We start from the raw sequence: 21,946 nt of genomic DNA, 5'->3' as shown, positions 1-21,946 counted from the left end.
TTTTGTTCTAAGGCCAAATTATTTTAAAAGACTGGTCAGGCGCACCAAATGCGATTCTGGGTAAGGGAATTGGGTACGTTGGCCCGTTGGAAGCCGACGCCCGGAAAAACCGGCCTCTATTAACCTATGATTTCTAATTTATTTTAGTTAGAAAAGCCAAATTATTTATTTAATTAAACCCAACCCAAATGAACCGGATCGAGTTCCTATTTGGAAAATTATTTAATCGTCCCAAACAAATCTAATTATCACATAACAATTATTCAAAATAGAGCAATAACCAAAGCAATTAAAACAAATAAATAAAAGACCCGCTCTTGCCTTATGGTTCAAGGCGGGGGACAAACCGAATCAAAAATAATAAATCAAATAAATAAATGACCCGTTCTTGCCTTATGGTTAAAGGCGGGTAACAAACCGGATCCAAAAATATATATAAGTCGAATTGAATCCATAAACTAATAAAAATTCATACAAATAATAAAATTCATATAATCACGTTATAATAATTTAAGCTCAATTAACTATTGCAGTATGTTCATAGTTAATTTATTAAACTTTAATTTGTGCAAAATTTATATTTTTTTATTTCTGGAAATCGGATGAACAGTACTGTTCATGATGAACAAACGTGTACTGTTCATAGATCAAATTCTGGAAAAATAATGAACAGTGCGTGAATAGTGTGTGAACAGTGTGTGCATAGTGTCGTTTTCTGGAAAATTGAAGAACAACTTACTGTTCATCGATGAACAAACAGTTACTGTTCATCGATCAATTCTGGGAAAATTGATGAACAGTTACTATTCATTGAACAAACAGTTACTGTTCATCGATTATTTCTGGAAAATTGATGACATCGATGAACAACTACTTGAGTTTTTGTCCAGATATCATTTTAAGTGATTATTTATATTATTTCTTGTTCAAATGTAATTTAGGGACATATAAAATAGCCAAATATGAACAGATTATAATTTAAAGAAGCTCAAATCACTAAGATCACAATAATATATGAAAACACAAAAATATGTAAAGAAAAATACAAGAATGTTAAAGAAATTACCTGATCCTCAGATTGAGGATTGTAAATGGATCAAGATCTTCAGAAGCCCTTTTTTTCTTTTTTGGATTTAAGTGTGTTTTTTTTTATCTTTTTATTTTTATGGTTTGATTCACCTAAAATGGATATCTAATAGCCATTTTACTTCAAATCATCTCATAAGAGGGTTTGAAGGAAAATGTGGCTGCAAGTATAGTGTTGTTTGTAGTAGTGAGATTGTGTCTCTTTTTTTGTTGTGTAAGGTCTCGTCTGTGGTTGTGTCTCTTAAAATTGTGAGAAAAGGATGAATTTATAGAGCTAGGTTAATACTGTAGCATTAATTTATATTAAACCTAAAATAAATAAAAAAAATAAAGCATAAAACATAAATCAGGCATGAGTCGCGCTCGCGACTCATGCAAACTAGCTCTCTGCCTTGCGAGCAGCGCTTCTCGCGCTCGCGCAGTGTGGATTCGCGCTCGCGGATGTCGGTCGCGCTCGCGCATATGAGACTCGCGCTCGCGAGTTGCGCGGCCTAACTCTCTGCCTCTCATTTGCGCTTCTCGCGCTCGCGCAGGTGAAAGTCGCGCTCGCGAATGTCGGTCGCGCTCGCACATGTGAGGCTCGCGCTTCGCGAGTTGCGCGGCCTAGCTCTCTACCTCCCATTTGCGCTTCTCGCGCTCGCGCAGGGTAGATTCGCGCTCGCGAGTCACTGTAGCAAGGTCTTTTTTTTTTTTTTTTGATATAAAGGCTTCTAGATAGCATTAATCCATTCCTCCTTATATCCTCATCGGATCAGGCGGGGCATAAAAAACACGCGTCAACAGTTTGCCCCCCCACTTTATCATTAATTGTATAAACGATTAATGTTAAAGTGGTCTACTGACGCGCCTTCAGTCTGGCAACCATCCTCAAAGCCCGGTTTGATCGGCTTGAAAGATGTTGGGTTGACTTGATCATCTGGCCACCTACTCAGCTCGGTTTGATCAGCTTTCGTTGGCTCAAGTCGGATTTGTGGTCATCTCCAAAGCTCGGTTTGATTGGCTTTGAAGGATTTTGGTTGATCATCTGGCCACCTACTCAGCTCGGTTTAATCGGCTTTCGTCGGCTCCAGTCAAATATGTGAATGACTCCAAAGCTCGGTTTGATCGGCTATGAAGACACCTCCGAGGCTCGGTTTGATCGGCCTGAAGGACTTAAATGTCCTGGTCAACTTCGCAATACACCATCATTGACAGGGAAGAGAGTCCAAACAGCTTCGCAATACACCATCACTGTTCGGTGGGAGAATTGAAATTGGCCTGATTAGCTTCGCAACAACACCATCACTAATCAGTAAGAGAGTTGACTCGATCAGCTTCGCAACAACACCATCACTAATCCAGAAAAGTAATCCAAATAGCTTCGCAATACACCATCACTGTTCGGTGGGAGAATTGAAATTGGCCTGATTAGCTTCGCAACAACACCATCACTAATCAGTAAGAGAGTTGACTCGATCAGCTTCGCAATACACCATCACTAATCGAGAAAAATAATCCAAACAGTTTCGCAATTCATCATCACTGTTCGGTGGGAGAATTGAAATTGGCCTGATTAGCTTCGCAACAACACCATCACTAACCAGGATTTGAGTCAACTTCGCAATACACCATCATTGACTTGATTAACGATTCCAAAGCCCAATTTGATCGGCTTTGTTGCCCACCTCCTCAGCTTGGTGTAGTCGGCTTCAGGGGATTTTGAAAAGAATCCAAGGCACAGTATATAGTCGGCTTTGTTGTTCACTTCTTCAGCTCGGCGTAGTCGGCTTCAGAGAGTTTGAAAAGAGACCAAAGCACAGCATAGTCGGCTTGGTTGTTTACTTCCTCAGCTCAGCGTAGTCGGCTTCAGAGAGTTTGAAAAGAGACCAAAGCACGGCATAGTCGGCTTGGTTGTTTACTTCCTCAGCTCAGCGTAGTCGGCTTCAGAGAGTATGAAAAAAAAGATTGTCTTGATCAGCTTCGCAATACCCCATCACTAATCAAGAAAAGGACCCAAACAGCTTCGCAATACATCATCACTGCTTGGTGGGATGTCCGTAAACATACAGGACATGTTTGGTGCAATGTCCGTAAACATACAAGACTTGCTTGGTGGGATGTCCGTAAACATACAGGACTTGTTTGGTGGGATGTCCGTAAACATACAGGACTTGTTTGGTGGGACCGTATCGGCTTCGAAAAATCATCACCGGTTGGCCTGAAAAACTTTCAAGAGAAAAGAGCAATATCTGTGTACAAACAGATCTTGCCTTTGTTAAATGTTGGAGCGTCACATGCCCCCATGCATGAATTTTGAAATTTGAAATTTTTGCATCAGGACAAAAGATTTTATTTTTGCCCCCAGTCTGGAATTTCGGGACGTCTGGAATTTCGTCCCGAGACCAAAAATATTATCTTTTAAGCAAACCTTGAAAATTTTATTTTTGTTCATTGCAAAGAATTTTGAGTTTCAGCAAAAACTGTCAAATTTTCTTGTCACCAATTTTTATGTATACTTTCCCTGATGCAGTGTGGAGAGAAGACTTACCTGAGGATGTCTGGTGATCTTGCCCCCCTGTGCGGTGAGTAAATGGATTTGTTGAAGTATATGAGCTACTTACAAGTGTGGTCCTCTTTGATAAGGTGGGCCAAAATGCCCATCCACTGCAAGAGTGGTCCACCGCATTATCCGGACGTCATTTGTCTATCTCTTTTTCTCCGGATGCTTCCACCGCTTCCGCATCTTATCACCACCGACAGCAGAGATCAGCCTGGAATTGGAGATTTTCGACTTCTGACTGTTGTTCGTGACATGCAATTGCGCCATCATACTGTCTTCATGATGATTATGGGAGAGACAATGTGTTAGGTCAGGGATATTGCCCTTAACATCTCCGATTTCAATGTTCATCATCGCAGTTGTCCATTGCTATTGCAAGCATGGGCTCTGGACAAATTAAGCCTGATTCCTCCGGTCCCAGCTCGCTTAATTCCAACCTATGGACCTGCCATCTTTCAATCTCGGTCTCGGAGACGCTTCGATTTTGGAGATAACCCTACAATTCGGTGGACTTGTCCTTGGTGGAGGATTAGACTGGTCACGACCGGAAGTATGAACCTCAATTATGTGTTGTATGCCAGTCTAGACCGTTCCATGGCCTATTTTCTCGACAGGATCAGCCATCAATATGGGGTGATACAGCGTGTGCCCAGAACCCATAACTTTGAGAGTGGCCTGATAACACCGCATCTGTTGACCAATTTGGCTGACCGTTGGCAAAATCGAAACACCATGTATTTACATGAAGGAACGGTGCAGGACACCGTGACACCCGCATATGCCAACTGGTTTTACACCCCATGATGATACTAGGTTCTGCAAAGATTGGCGTCCAATGATGGCCCCTGCTGAAATAAATGTTGTTGTTGATTTTCTGTCTCTTCTATGATCAGGCCATGAGCTTTTATTCAATGTATCTGCTCTTCTTTCCATTAATGATTCCGATGACTCTGTCTTTATTAATTCCTGCACACATGGACAACACCAGACAACAAAGCTTTTCTTTCGAAATTATTTGCTGTGTTAGTTATTTGGGCTTGCCCTTGGATTAAGAAATGAAAGCACATTAAAGTGGATTATTTAGCTAAGGACAAAAATTTACATTTTTTTTTTGAAAAGATAGGGTGATCTGCAATATTCAAAAAGAGGTAAAATATGCAACTCCCTCATGTATAAAAACATTTTTTTTTTGTTCAAATTGTATTCCTATAATTACTTTAAAATAAAAACAATACGAGCAAATGTAAAATGTATAAAAACAACATGCAGTCATGCAAATTATATGAAAATAACATAGCAAAATTGCCCGCTTTGCGAGGCTATCAATTTCTCCACACTTAGCTCTTTGCTTGTCCCAAGCCAGAAATATTCATCTTTTTTTTTTCGCTTTTTTTTTTTTTTAACTCACGTTGATCGTGTTTATTTTTACTCGTTGATTTAGACTTCTTAAATAATCTACCAAAGATAAGAGATTGAAGTGTTTATGAACTAATTAGTATAAATGAATATGACATTAAAAATTGTTAATATAGCTATACAAAAATCTAGATTATACAAAATCTAGTCATTTAAAATATAAGATAGGCAATCCTCCTGCCTTAAAATGCAAAATGGGAAGTACTTAGGACAATTTTAGCACGCTATGTATTGTTTCTTGTCTCAAGGTATTTTTAGGTAACCTATTTCTATCTCACAAAGTGGTTGCATTTTATGCTTCATACCACACTCTCAAGGTATTTCTTATTGCAAGGTTTTTTTTTTTTTTTTTTTTTTTTTTTGTGGGAATGTAAATGGTAAGTGGTTGCATTTTATGCTCCGTACCACTTTGTTTTAGAACGGACTTCCATTATTCCCTCTATCATTTTTTATTTTTCTCTTAAAATACCCTCATCCCTTATTGACTTGAAACATGCAGTATTATGGCTTTAGTTTCCCTTTCCTTCCTATTCTTCATTTAAGTTTAGGATTCATGCTTCTCTAAAGTCAAAGATAAATTAAAGATTAATATTTGCAAAGAAAAATTTTATATGTCCTATCTTAATACTCAAGTTCATAAAAGCATTTAAATCTCTTGATCATGGTATATTATTCAAGACTTCTATTTCAACAAGCAAAATATAAGCAAATCAACATGTAGAGACTAAAACATTGAACTAAGGTGAAGAAGTTGACCTTTTTTTTTATTTATATTTTTTTATAAGTGGAATGAAATGAAATGAAAATATAATTCTCCTCCACAATTGAGAGACACAATGTCCTCACTGTGGGAGGATACATGCATAAAATACATAAAATGTACATGCATAAAATACACAAGAAATTAACAAATGAAAAATAAAGGACAGAAAATCCTTAAGCCTCCCGAACCTGAAGGTGACAGAGTGAATTTGATTTTTTATATATTTTTTTTGTTTTTATATTTCTTTTTTTTGTTTTTTGTTTTTTTTTTTAAATTTTTTTTTGTTTTTTGAAAATATTTCATCCACTTCCATTCCATACGTGCTTGGTTTGCCTGGATCGCCGTGACATGCAAATTCTCCTGCGATTGTTGTAAGGCATCCATTTTGCTTACAATTTGCTTTCATCCAGCTACTCTCTTCTTCTTTTGCTTGAGAAGATGATGTGACTGATGTTTTGCCTTTTTTCTGTTTCTGCACTTGTAATGAAAAACATAGGCATAGGATGAAAAATGCAAATCTAATGTGCTAATAATCAATATGGAAATAAGATCTCATTTTTGATGACTGGACCTAAAAATTCGGCATGAATAACATAGCAATAATTTATTTTGTATTTAAACATTTCGGCATTATCTGTCGTCGACTGTTCCTTTTGAATTTTACAACCGGCCATTTTCTCTCGAGTTCCTAATTTTTGCCTTGGAATGAAAGAATTTCCAAGCGGGATATTTTATTTATTTTTTTATTTTTGTTTCCTTAATTTTGGCATTGGAACAAATGGTCCCAAGCAGGAATTTTTTTTTTTTTTTGCAATCTCACGCTTATTTTCGAATAATGCCAAAAATGTGAAAATTCAAAGGAATCTCAACCCCTTTACAACCCCCTTTTCTTTTGGGTATCAATTCACTATAAACAATTGCATTATGTTTGTTATTCAAAACGAATTAGAGGTCCACTCACAAAATCAAGATCAAATGTCCATATCGAATGCTAGCTCTTATTAATGTATGGCTGAAACAAAAAATATTAAATGATGCATGAATGTCACAACATATGTACAGTTTATAACAAACAGGGGAACGGGAGTTGGGAAATGCATGCCTTCCAACCTTATTTCTCCCACACACGGATTCCATTGGTATAAATTCCGACATCTGTTTCCTAGGAATTGGTCTAATCTCGACAACCAACAGGGGGTTTTGAGATTGACGATATAAACTCTCAGAAATGAATGTGGCATAACAACAGCAAACAGAATCGGGTGCACCTTTAGAGGAAGTAACTAAGGTTTTTAACTACATGCATGGGCTTCAGTCCGTTGGGCTTTACAAAGTCTGGGTTCCGCAAACAGGATTCGGGCTTTGTTGGGCCTACTCCTTTTGACGCACCTTTAAGGTACTAGGCTTGCGGTTGGTAGTAATGTTAATTCTTGGATGGATGCACCTAAATCGTATAGTTTAGGCTAGATCCACCGTCAAATTTAACACCAGTACCGAAGGGTAGCATGGGTAGAATGAGGTGAGAAGAGAGAAATGCAAATGAATGCAAAAATCCTATAAAAGAAAAGGAAGGCAATTAAACATATACGGACGATTAAATAATTTTCCAACGGCTTTATAACCATTTTTTTTTTTTTTTTTTTTGGAAAACATAGATTTTTAGAGTTAATTCCTAATCGCAACCATCTAATTAAAAATAATCGGGGACTAGTGGTTGTATTCCCCAGTGAAGTCGCCAATCTGTTTTCGCCGAAAATCCCCCCGAAGGACCCGAAAACATCAATTTTCTTTTTTTTGAATTTTTGATGAAATGTTTTTTATTTTGATGCACGGTGCCGATAAATCGGTCTTATAAACAATTTTGAGTCGCCACCCATTGTTTAGGCAATGAGACCATTTTTATAAAAATGACTTCATTTTAAACCCAATTTTGTTCTAAGGCCAAATTATTTTAAAAGACTGGTCAGGCGCACCAAATGCGATTCTGGGTAAGGGAATTGGGTACGTTGGCCCGTTGGAAGCCGACGCCCGGAAAAACCGGCCTCTATTAACATATGATTTCTAATTTATTTTAGTTAGAAAAGCCAAATTATTTATTTAATTAAACCCAACTCAAATGAACCGGATCGAGTTCCTATTTGGAAAATTATTTAATCGTCCCAAACAAATCTAATTATCACATAGCAATTATTCAAAATAGAGCAATAACCAAAGCAATTAAAACAAATAAATAAAAGACCCGCTCTTGCCTTATGGTTCAAGGCGGGCGACAAACCGAATCAAAAATAATAAATCAAATAAATAAATGACCCGCTCTTGCCTTATGGTTAAAGGCGGGTAACAAACCGGATCCAAAAATATATATAAGTCGAATTGAATCCATAAACTAATAAAAATTCATACAAATAATAAAATTCATATAATCACGTTATAATAATTTAAGCTCAATTAACTATTGCAGTATGTTCATAGTTAATTTATTAAACTTTAATTTGTGCAAAATTTATATTTTTTTATTTCTGGAAATCGGATGAACAGTACTGTTCATGATGAACAAACGTGTACTGTTCATAGATCAAATTCTGGAAAAATAATGAACAGTGCGTGAATAGTGTGTGAACAGTGTGTGCATAGTGTCGTTTTCTGGAAAATTGAAGAACAACTTACTGTTCATCGATGAACAAACAGTTACTGTTCATCGATCAATTCTGGGAAAATTGATGAACAGTGACTATTCATTGAACAAACAGTTACTGTTCATCGATTATTTCTGGAAAATTGATGACATCGATGAACAACTACTTGAGTTTTTGTCCAGATATCATTTTAAGTGATTATTTATATTATTTCTTGTTCAAATGTAATTTAGGGACATATAAAATAGCCAAATATGAACAGATTATAATTTAAAGAAGCTCAAATCACTAAGATCACAATAATATATGAAAACACAAAAATATGTAAAGAAAAATACAAGAATGTTAAAGAAATTACCTGATCCTCAGATTGAGGATTGTAAATGGATCAAGATCTCCAGAAGCCCTTTTTTTCTTTTTTGGATTTAAGTGTGTTTTTTTTTATCTTTTTATTTTTATGGTTTGATTCACCTAAAATGGATATCTAATAGCCATTTTACTTCAAATCATCTCATAAGAGGGTTTGAAGGAAAATGTGGCTGCAAGTATAGTGTTGTTTGTAGTAGTGAGATTGTGTCTCTTTTTTTGTTGTGTGAGGTCTCGTCTGTGGTTGTGTCTCTTAAAATTGTGAGAAAAGGATGAATTTATAGAGCTAGGTTAATACTGTAGCATTAATTTATATTAAACCTAAAATAAATAAAAAAAATAAAGCATAAAACATAAATCAGGCATGAGTCGCGCTCGCGACTCATGCAAACTAGCTCTCTGCCTTGCGAGCAGCGCTTCTCGCGCTCGCGCAGTGTGGATTCGCGCTCGCGGATGTCGGTCGCGCTCGCGCATATGAGACTCGCGCTCGCGAGTTGCGCGGCCTAACTCTCTGCCTCTCATTTGCGCTTCTCGCGCTCGCGCAGGTGAAAGTCGTGCTCGCGAATGTCGGTCGCGCTCGCGCATGTGAGGCTCGCGCTTCGCGAGTTGTGCGGCCTAGCTCTCTGCCTCCCATTTGCGCTTCTCGCGCTCGCGAGTCACTGTAGCAAGGTCTTTTTTTTTTTTTTTTTTGATATAAAGGCTTCTAGATAGCATTAATCCATTCCTCCTTATGTCCTCATCGGATCAGGCGGGGCATAAAAAACACGCGTCAACAGAAATGTTGTCACTTCCGCATCTTTAGCAGCCATTGGAATTCTATTATAACCAGACATACCCTCCATAAAGGAGAGTCGTTCATAACCATTTGTGGCGTCCACCATAATTTCAATAATAGGAAGAGGAAAGTCATCTTTTGGACATGAATTGTTTAGATCTCGAAAAATCTACATAAATTCTTAATTGTCCATTTTTCTTTTTGACAGGAACAATGTTTGAGATCCACGCATGATACTGGACTTTCCTATGAAATCAACATTAATGAATTTATTGAATTCAGCTTCTATATGTGGAATCAATTCTAGACGAAATCACTTTTGAGCTTGTTTTAATAGTTTTACCACAGGTTTGATAACCAAGTAGTGAACTGCTACCTTAGGATCTAATCTTGTCATCTTTGCATAGGACCATGCAAAGACATCATGATACTCCTGAAGCAATTCAACGTACTCCATTTCCTCCTCAGATGATAAACTTGCACTAAGGAAAATTGGGCGTGATTCTTCTATTGTTCTAAGGTTGACTTCTTTCAACTCATCAATTGTAGCTTTATTCCCCTCTTCCAAATCAAAAGGAGCATTCTCAACATTTTCCTCAACAGGAGTTTGGTCGTGGTCCATATCTTCAAAAGTAACATGGCCAACCATCATTACATTGAGTTCTTCTTCCTTAGGCTAATTAGAGACTTGGCCAGTTATAACCATAATATGTGGTTTTGCCTTCAATGTAGATCTCGTGGTCACCACCCACTCAATTTTTCTTTTCCTCAAAGACGAGATTTTGCTACACAAGTCATTGCAATCCATAATAACAGTAAACTGCTTCTTTTTGCTCTTTTTTCCTTTATTTGATTTTGAGATCCCAAGCCTTCATGGATGAAGGTTCTACTCATCTTAGTATCTGCACCTTCTAGAGTTTCAGTTCGATCAAAGACCGAAATATGATTTGAAGAAACTCCTAATCAGCTGAAAACATAAGGTTTCAAAACCTCGCTTTTGTCTCTTCTATTTTTTCGGTAGAAACATAACTGGAAGTTTCTTTTCTGATTTTCAAGCATAATGGAGCAGGAGCTTGATACCCTGGGCCAACTTTAGACCTTTAATTAGTAGTATTCTTCTCCTTCCATACTTTGTGAATCCCAATTAACAATTGTTCACAATCCTTGAAGTCCTTTGTTAATTTGGCTATGTCAATAGAACCATATCCAACTTTAGCCAATAGTTTGTAAGCATTAGGGTCAAAACCACTTGTTCCTTTATCTGGAAATGCTCCAAGCTCACCTATCAGGCTTTTGGAAGGCCTTGTAAAACCTTTCACCGGTGACTTAAAAACTTTAGGGGAAACAAGATTAGTGACTAGTATAGTCAAATCTTTTAAGCCTTGTATGATATCTTCTTGATTTGAGGAAGAAGATTGGTCACCTTTACCTTTGGGGACATGTACAAAATGAAACTTTAATTTTTTAGCAACTGTTTCACTCGTCTTTGCTAAGGCGTCATTTTCACTTTCTCTTGTTGAGGAAAACTCTCCTTCTTTAATCTTCCTTGTAAGAGCCCTTATTTTGGCATCCTCAAGAATCGGTTGAATTTCCTCAACTGAAAATTCTTCAAAGTAGAACTTTGTATTGGTAAAATATGATTCAGCTTCAGTGAATGGCTTCGAGTCCTCTACAATTGTTCTTACTTTTCCATCTTTTGAGTACTTGAATTATTAATGTTCAGTCGAAGGCAACACCTTATTTTCATGAATCCATGGACGCCTTAACAATACGTTGTAAGTTGTCCTTGCATTAATCACATGAATAAAAACAATTGACTCCATCTCCTCAATACACAGTTGAAGATGAATTCTTCCAACAACCCTTTGCCCATTCTGATTAAAGCCATTATCATCAATCAACTTTGCTTTAATTCATCCATTGGTATGCCAAGCTCTTTAAAGGTCTTAAGACGCATAATGTTGACGGTTGAACCTAGATCAAACAAGATTTTGATTTAGCTTTTTTCGTAGATAAACTTGCAACAAAAAAGGACGATTATGGGGCTTTTCGCCAAGCACCAGATCTTCATCAGTAAAGATGATCTTTTTAACAGCAGTATAATAGGCCTTTGCTTCTTGATTCTTTAATTTGCTATCTTATTTTAGCTCTCCTTCAACATGACAGCATGGAAAAGACAATTTAACATTTATTAATTCCTTTGGCATGTATTTCCCTAAAGTAATTTGTTGCCTAGACTTTTGTTCTATGCAATCTTCTACCTGCGGTTTGAAAACCTTTCTCGACTTTTGCGACTTTGGTTGAATCTTTGAGGAAGTCAGTTGTGTTGACTTGACAAACTTCTTCAACACCTTATTCCTCTTCAAAATTGCCTTGGATGGAAGTGGGTTCCTCCTTTTACTTCTTTTATGAGTAGTTAAAGTCTATCTTTCAAATTGATTCTCAATAGATTCATTGCCCCCAGCGATGCTCCCATCTCCTTGTAGCAAACTGAGCTCATTTGAAAAAGAAGCTTGGTTTAGAACTGTAACACCCCTTCCCGGTCCACCCAATAACCCGAACGAACCGAGTCGAGATGTTACAAAACTGGTTGACTTAAATGTTCTGACATGATGATATCATACTAAATGCTGCTTATTATATTTACAGATGCTGTTTACATTAATAGTGTACTGAATATTTATATACATGATACAAGTTTTCAAAATGAGATGGGCCCAACTGTGTGCCCTGTACATGCCATGAATAGAATAAATAAAAGTTACACATCAAAATAGGGAGCTACCCTGAAGACCGTGTCTTCTACAGATGAACTGCTGCAGTTGTATGCTGACGCTCTATAGACCAGTCTCAAAAACCTGCGAGTTAAACAGGTAACTCGCTGAGCTATTACAGCTCAGTGGATATCTCAACATAAAACAACAATAAGCACACATATATGCAGAAAGAATTATGTAAGCAAATATAATCACACATAACATGCTGCTTTCATTTTACCTTGATGATCTTTCTTACTGTTTATGTTACTGTGTGTTTCATGCAATAGCCAGTTACAATATCGGTATGGCTCCATAAGGTTCTAGTGAAACCGAAGTGATAAGATAAACTGTATGAAACTGGATGAAACTGTATGCTATAGGCCCCGAACCGGATTCGCCTATGCCAATATTGTCCGTTTTGGTGCCCCTAACCGGATTTGCACCGCACGGTTTAATCATATCCACTCAACGGCCTGTAGCCGGAGTACCAAACTGTATGGGGCGCAGATCTGCTATTCTATGTCGCGACATAGCCTTATCTACATGGTTTCTACCTAACCTCAATGGAGCTTAAGATTAGCATGTCAACAATGTAACACACTAGCACATACATGGTTCACAACGTCATAGTTCATCATATTGATTTGATTTCACACCATATAAATGCTTACATGTTGTTTTAATCCATGTTCTTATGTTATATTTTTGTTTTACAATGATTGGATGCATGCATGTTGAGCAAAGGAATGTAATTGCATAGCAAATGAAAGGCAAAAGAGTGTCACAGCATAAGTCGCGAGCGCGCCTTGCAACATCGCGAGCGCGAGAATCGCGACTGAGAGTCAGAGGGTTTCTGGCTCAAGTCGCGACCGCGTATGTGAAAGTCGCGAGCGCGACTTGTGCATCCTGAGAGTCAGTGTGTTTCTGGCTGAAGTCGCGACCGCGCAGCACAAGTCACGAGCGCGAGATGAAGTCGCGAGCGCGCTTGTGTGATTCGTGAGCGCGAGATGCGCACACTGAGAGTCAGAGAGCTTCTGGCCAAAGTCGCGACCGCGCATGTGATCCTCGCGAGTGCGAGTTGTGCAATTGAGAGTCAGAGAGCTACCTGACTCAAGTCACGAGCGCGCAATGGGAAGTCGCGAGCGCGACGTGCTTTCCAGTATGCGCGAGCGCGCGACGTGATTCTGTGCAGTCTGTATTCTTTTGGCCATAACTCTCAATAGCTAACTCCAAATTGAGTGATTCAAAAATGCGTGTAAAGCTAACACAGAAAGGAACAAATAACTCTTCTATGACAATTCCTAATTCCATCATTTAATAGGGTCAAAATCAAGATGAAGTTGCTGGTAAAATTTCCAGCAAACTCTGTTTCCACTTTATATATTCATCCCCTGTTTTCACATCCTTTCCACTTCTTTCACTCAACAATAAGCAACACATGATCTCATGAACAACACTCCACACAGTTTTTCATGCAAAGAACATGGGAAAATAACAAGAGATATCAAACCTTGCGTCAAAAGGCTTGACCTCTGTTTCAGCTTCTCTTTTCTGCTACCTTTGAACTTTCTTCTCCTATACACAAGAATTCTCATAACTCATCTCCAATATAACTAAATTAACGAGTGAATAACAAATAACTTCAAGGAATTCTACTTACTTGGAGTGGACTTACTGCGTAACTTGCATGAAAAGTGCAAGGAAATGGAAGGGAAACGTAAGAAGAAAATGAAAAACGTGAAAATGGGAAAGTAAAAATGATAGGAACGGGTAGACTCTAGAAGAAGTGATTTGGCTGTGTAAACTCTCTAATTGGTACCTCAAGTATACAAAGGCTACAACTTAATACCCAAGCTATATGTTTTGAGGCAAACAAGTCCTAAACTTTCCATGCAAATAAGTCCACTTATCATCCATTCTACCCCAACCAGGTTTGGTTCAACCCGACTCAACTCAAGAGGATGTTACAGTTCTCCCCTTCTAAATAAAAACTTCGTCCCGAAGTTTACCTGTTGTAAACAAATGCGGATATTGTTGTCGCATGGTTTCTTCTGATTCCCAAGTTGCTTCTTCTGTCTTATGATTCCTCCAAAGAACTTTCACCAATGCTATTTTCTTGTTCCGCAATTCTTTAGTTTCTCTGGCTAGGATCTGAACTGGTTCTTCTTCATACGTGAGATCCGGCTGAATTTCAATCTCGTCTGCTGATAACACATGTGAGGGGTCTGATCTGTATCTTCTCAACATGGATACATGAAATACATTATGGATTCGATCTAAGGTCGGAGGTAATGCTAGGCGATAGGCTAATGGTCCTACGCGTTCAACAATCTCGTATGGACCAATGAACCTAGGACTTAGCTTACCCTTTTGTCCAAACCTTAAGATCTTCTTCCATGGTGAAACCTTCAAAAATACTTTATCCCCAACTGAATACTCAATGTCCTTTCTCTTTAAATCCGCATAGGACTTCTGTCGATCACTTGCTTCCTTCAGCCGTCTTCTGATGATTTCTACTTTCTCTTCTGTGTCTCTCACCAAATCTGGACCCAAAATCTTCTTCTCACTAAGTTCTGTCCAACATACAGGTGTTCTGCATCTTCTACCATACAATGCTTCATAGGGTGCCATCTTGATGCTCGCTTGATAGCTGTTGTTGTAGGCAAACTCCATGAGAGATACATATCTGTCCCAACTGCCTTCAAATTCAATAACACATGATCTTAACATGTCTTCCAGGATTTGAATCACTCTCTCTGATTGCCCATCTGTCTGCGGATGAAATGCAGTGCTGAAATGCAGTTTCGTCCCTAATGCTTCTTGAAGTTTACCCCAGAACTTCGATGTAAACCTTGGATCACGATCAGAGATAATGGATAATGGAACTCCATGTAGTCGAACTATTTCTTGAACATAAATTTCTGCTAACTTATCCAGAGAATAGTCCGTCCTGACTGGTAGAAAGTGAGCAGACTTGGTTAATCTGTCTACAATTACCCATACTGTATCATGCTTCCGCTGTGTCTGAGGTAAGCCAGTAACAAAGTCCATCGTGATCTGATCCCATTTCCATGTTGGCACTATTATGGGATGGAGTAACCCGGATGGCAGTTGATGTTCTGCTTTTACTTGTTGACATGTTAAACATCTTGTTACAACATCTCCGATGTCTCTCTTCATGCCTGGCCACCAGTAGCCCTTCTTCAAATCTTGATACATCTTGGTGCTACCTGGATGCATTGTATATGGACTGTTATGAGCTTCATGCAGAATCTTCTGTCTGACCTCCCCTGTCTGTGGTACAACAACTCTGTCTTCATAAAACAAAACTCCATTGCTATCCAATCTAAATTTCCCACCATGATCTTCCTGTACCTGTTTAACCCATAGGGCTATTTGTGCATCTTTCTTCTGTGCTTCTGCAACTTCCTGAATCCAAGATGGCTGTACTTGCATCTGTGCTAGAATAGCTCCTTGCTGTTGTAACTCTATACTAATTCTCATTAAGCTCAAAGCATACAAGGATTTCCGGCTAAGGGCATCCGCTACCACATTAGCTTTGCCCGGATGATAATTAATGACATAATCATAATTAGCCAGAATCTGCATCCACTTTCGTTGTCTTGAATTCAAGTCTTTCTGTGTTGGTAAGTACTTTAAACTCTGATGATCTGTATAAATGTAACACTTTTCACCATATAGATAATGTCGCCATACTTTGAATGCTAGAACAATGGCTGCCAGTTCTAAATCATGGGTTGGATAATTCAACTCATGTGGTTTCAATTGTCTGGAGACATAGGCGACCACTTTCTTATCTTGCATGAGTACACATCCCAACCCAATATGAGAGGCATCACTGTAAATCTCAAAGTCTTTACCTGACACTGGCTGAGTTAACACTGGTGCTTCAGTCAACGTTCTCTTCAAAGTGTCAAAACTCTGTTGACATCTAGCATCCCATTGAAATACAACCTTTTTTTTCAATAGTCTTGTTAAAGGTGATGCAATGATGGAGAATCCTTGTACAAACCTTCTGTAATAACCGGCTAAACCCAGAAAACTTCGAACTTCTGTGACATTTCTGGGTGGTCTCCAATCAACAATAGCTTCAATCTTCTTAGGATCCACTCGGATACCCTCCGATGACACCACATGTCCTAGGAAAGAAACTTCTTCTAGCCAAAACTCACACTTACTGAACTTAGCATACAGCTGTTTATCTCTCAATGTCTGAAGTACAATCCGTAAATGCTTATCATGTTCTGCCCTGTCTCTGGAGTAGACCAAAATGTCATCTATAAACACCACCACGAACTGATCCAGGTATGAATGAAACACACGGTTCACGAGATCCATGAAAACCGCTGGTGCATTTGTGAGACCGAATGGCATTACTAAAAATTCAAAGTGACCATATCGGGTCCTGAATGCAGTCTTAGCGATATCGTCTTCCTTTATACGCAACTGATGATATCCCGACCTGAGGTCAATCTTAGAAAACATACCTGCACCTTTTAACTGATCAAACAAATCGTCGATTCGAGGCAATGGATACTTATTCTTGATTGTCAGCTTATTCAGCTGTCTGTAATCAATGCACAGTCTGAGTGATCCATCTTTCTTCTTAACAAATAATACCGGTGCTCCCCAAGGTGATACGCTAGGTCTGATAAAGCCTTTATCCAATAACTCCTGCAGCTGAATTTTTAACTCTTTTAACTCTGCTGGTGCCATTCTGTAAGGTGCAATAGATACTGGTGTTGCTCCAGGATAGACATCTATGGTAAACTCCACTTCCCTCCTTGGTGGTAACCCTGGTAACTCATCTGGAAATACGTCTGGATAATCACATACTGTTGGTATATCTTCCACTTTCAACTTTTCTTTCTCTGCTTGTAATGCACATACCAAGTATGCTTCACAACCCTTCTGAATTAATCTCTTTGCTGTTATGGCTGATATCACATTACTCAAAAAATCTCGCCGCTTCCCAACTACTGTACTCTCTTCCCGTGCTGGTGTATATAATGTCACCCTTTTCTTTGCACAATCAACTAGAGCATTATGTCTAGATAGCCAATCCATACCCAGAATAACATCAAATTCTCTAAATGGCAACTCCATAAGATCTCCTGGAAATTCCTTTCCATGAATAACAATTGGACAGTCTTTGATCACCGTATGAGTTGTTACTACATCTCCTAATGGATTGGTAACCAACATACCCTGACCCACATGTGCAACCGCTAACCCTTTAACCCAGGGTGTAGGCACACTAATATATGAATGAGATGAGACAGGATCAATTAATGCATAAACTCCATGATCACATAACGAAAACTCACCAACTATGACATCTGGAGCTTCCTCATCTTCTCTGGCTCGCATGGCATAAACCCTAGCTGGACCCCTGGTATCAGGCATGTCCACTGTCTCTGACTGTTGTCTCTGCACTCCGGAGGTCTCGCCTCGACCTCGGCCTGCTATGAACGGTGTAGGAACTCTTGCCCTTTTAGGACAATCCTTCTTCTGATGGTCTGAGGCTCTGCATGTCCAACATTTACCAGTCACCAACCAACAATCTCCACCATGTCGTCTGCCACAATACTCACAAGGTGGTAAAGTATAACCGGCTGATTCTGCACCTCTACCAGTGCCTCTACCAGAACCTCTGCTTGAACCTCGACTCCCACTGGCAGAACTAGCCACCACTGATGCTGCTGGCACACTAGTGCCCCTGGCTAAGCCTTGACTAAAAGGAGGCCTAGAACCAGATGAACTACTTGCACCTCTGAATCTCTTGCTTTCTGGCTGATGTGTACTGGGTGCACTCTGAGTCTGGTCTCTTCTCTGCTGAGACCGCTGGCGTCTAGTACGCTGATTGGCCTGTATTCGCTCTATCTCTTGAGTTGCCTCTACCAAGGCTGAGAATTCTCTGAATCTGGAAGCTACCACTCCCATCTGAATCTCATCATTCAAGCCTTCTTGAAACTTCTTACACCTTTCGGCTTCTGTAGCCACTGTCTGCTTACCATACCTGCTGAGTCTAGTAAATTCTCTTTCGTATTCAGCTACAGACATTCTGTTCTGTCGCAGGTATAAGAATTCTTTCCTTCTCGCATCTAGGTAAGCCTCGGTGATGAACTTCTTCTTGAATTCATCCAAGAAGAATTGCCAAGTCCGCTGATCTGCTGTTACTCTCTGTTGCACAGTGGTCCACCATGTATATGCCTCTTCTATCAGCAATGAAGTGGCACAAACCAACTTGTCTTCTGCTGTACACTGCAATTGTTCTAGGACTCTCGATGTCCCATCTAACCAATACTCAGCAATCTCTGGGCTATCATCCTTACTAGCTTTAAATTCCTTTGCACCATATTTTCTAAGCTTCTCCAATGGGGGCTTTCTCTCTCTTTCTACTATTACGGGTGCTTGAGGCATCACCCCTGTAATCTGTCGAAAAGTATCTGCAAGTTGTTTTAACAGCACCTCTTGACCTGGTGCTCTTGAAGCCTCACCCTCCACTGTTCTAGCTTGACCTGGTGCTGCTGGAGCCTCACCCTCCACTGCTCTGGAGGCGTGTGACTCACTTTCACCTTCCTGAGACATCCTCCTAAAATAATAACAACTGCTTAGTTCATCAGGGTAGTCATGGCATGTACATATACTGACTTATGCATTCAAGCCCGGGGAAATTAAACCTAGGGCTCTGATACCAAAATTTGTAACACCCCTTCCCGGTCCATCCAATAACCCGAACGAACCGAGTCGAGATGTTACAAAACTGGTTGACTTAAATGTTCTGACATGATGATATCATACTAAATGCTGCTTATTATATTTACAGATGTTGTTTACATTAATAGTGTACTGAATATTTATATACATGATACAAGTTTTCAAAATGAGATGGGCCCAACTGTGTGCCCTGAACATGCCATGAATAGAATAAATAAAAGTTACACATCAAAATAGGGAGCTACCCTGAAGACCGTGTCTTCTACAGATGAACTGCTGCAGTTGTACGCTGACGCTCTATAGACCAGTCTCAAAAACCTGCGAGTTAAACAGGTAACTCGCTGAGCTATTACAGCTCAGTGGATATCTCAACATAAAACAACAATAAGCACACATATATGCAGAAAGAATTATGTAAGCAAATATAATCACACATAACATGCTGCTTTCATTTTACCTTGATGATCTTTCTTACTGTTTATGTTACTGTGTGTTTCATGCAATAGCCAGTTACAATATCGGTATGGCTCCATAAGGTTCTAGTGAAACCGAAGTGATAAGATAAACTGTATGAAACTGGATGAAACTGTATGCTATAGGCCCCGAACCGGATTCGCCTATGCCAATATTGTCCGTTTTGGTGCCCCTAACCGGATTTGCACTGCACGGTTTAATCATATCCACTCAACGGCCTGTAGCCGGAGTTCCAAACTGTATGGGGCGCAGATCTGCTATTCTATGTCGCGACATAGCCTTATCTACATGGTTTCTACCTAACCTCAATGGAGCTTAAGATTAACATGTCAACAATGTAACACACTACCACATACATGGTTCACAACGTCATAGTTCATCATATTGATTTGATTTCACACCATATAAATGCTTACATGTTGTTTTAATCCATGTTCTTATGTTATATTTTTGTTTTACAATGATTGGATGCATGCATGTTGAGCAAAGGAATGTAATTGCATAGCAAATGAAAGGCAAAAGAGTGTCACAGCATAAGTCGCGAGCGCGCCTTGCAACATCGCGAGCGCGAGAATCGCGACTGAGAGTCAGAGGGTTTCTGGCTCAAGTCGCGACCGCGTATGTGAAAGTCGCGAGCGCGACTTGTGCATCCTGAGAGTCAGTGTGTTTCTGGCTGAAGTCGCGACCGCGCAGCACAAGTCGCGAGCGCGAGATGAAGTCGCGAGCGCGCTTGTGTGATTCGCGAGCGCGAGATGCGCACACTGAGAGTCAGAGAGCTTCTGGCCAAAGTCGCGACCGCGCATGTGATCCTCGCGAGCGCGAGTTGTGCAATTGAGAGTCAGAGAGCTACCTGACTCAAGTCGCGAGCGCGCAATGGGAAGTCGCGAGCGCGACGTGCTTTCCAGTATGCGCGAGCGCGCGACGTGATTCTGTGCAGTCTGTATTCTTTTGGCCATAACTCTCAATAGCTAACTCCAAATTGAGTGATTCAAAAACGCGTGTAAAGCTAACACAGAAAGGAACAAATAACTCTTCTATAACAATTCCTAATTCCATCATTTAATAGGGTCAAAATCAAGATGAAGTTGCTGGTAAAATTTCCAGCAAACTCTGTTTCCACTTCATATATTCATCCCCTGTTTTCACATCCTTTCCACTTCTTTCACTCAACAATAAGCAACACATGATCTCATGAACAACACTCCACACAGTTTTTCATGCAAAGAACATGGGAAAATAACAAGAGATATCAAACCTTGCGTCAAAAGGCTTGACCTCTGTTTCAGCTTCTCTTTTCTGCTACCTTTGAACTTTCTTCTCCTATACACAAGAATTCTCATAACTCATCTCCAATATAACTAAATTAACGAGTGAATAACAAATAACTTCAAGGAATTCTACTTACTTGGAGTGGACTTACTGCGTAACTTGCATGAAAAGTGCAAGGAAATGGAAGGGAAACGTAAGAAGAAAATGAAAAACGTGAAAATGGGAAAGTAAAAATGATAGGAACGGGTAGACTCTAGAAGAAGTGATTTGGCTGTGTAAACTCTCTAATTGGTACCTCAAGTATACAAAGGCTACAACTTAATACCCAAGCTATATGTTTTGAGGCAAACAAGTCCTAAACTTTCCATGCAAATAAGTCCACTTATCATCCATTCTACCCCAACCAGGTTTGGTTCAACCCGACTCAACTCAAGAGGATGTTACAAGAACGGACACCTCAACTTGAACTGGGTCTAATGAGCCAAACCTTATTGTTTCTTTTTTTGTGGAGATCGATGATTCATAAACCACTAATGTGGTCAAATTAGCAGTTGCTTTCTCCTCATTGAAAGTGACGACATTGTACCTTTGCAACTCCACGATTTTATCTCTCAACACAAAGCACTTTCCAACTGGATGGCTAATTAGCCTATGATACTTGCAGTAGTTCGGATCATCTACTCAATTTGCTTCCTTTGAACGCTTCATTTTTGGAAATTGAATGATTTTAGCTTTAAACAGTTCATCCAACATGCTTAAAACATCAGAATCGGAAAAAAGGTAGCTCTTTTCATGCCTCTCCTGCAAAGTAGCCTTTTTCCTCTTTATTGGCTGAAAAGAAGTGGCCTTCGCATGCTTCTTCTTCTTATTCCTAGGTTGTAACTTGATTGGCATTGTTGTTACTGCCATTACTTTTTGACTTGATGTGTGTTTTAGCGAGTTTCCACACTTCTAGCTTATCTTTTCCCTTTTCCGATTCTTGTACAAGGATGTTTTGATTCCTATGATAAAAAAACTGAGCTCCATGTCATGAGCCTGAGTAGCTAATTGTTCAAAAGTATGAGGCTTGATCCCTCGCAAGATGTAGAGCAGGCCCAATGCATGCCCTTGATGCACATATCA

This window comes from Jatropha curcas, chromosome 11 (genome assembly GCF_041381405.1).
Source record: "Jatropha curcas cultivar XTBG-Jc1 chromosome 11, XTBG_Jcur_1.0, whole genome shotgun sequence".
NCBI lineage: Eukaryota > Viridiplantae > Streptophyta > Magnoliopsida > Malpighiales > Euphorbiaceae > Jatropha > Jatropha curcas.
This window is presented reverse-complemented; position numbering follows the sequence as displayed.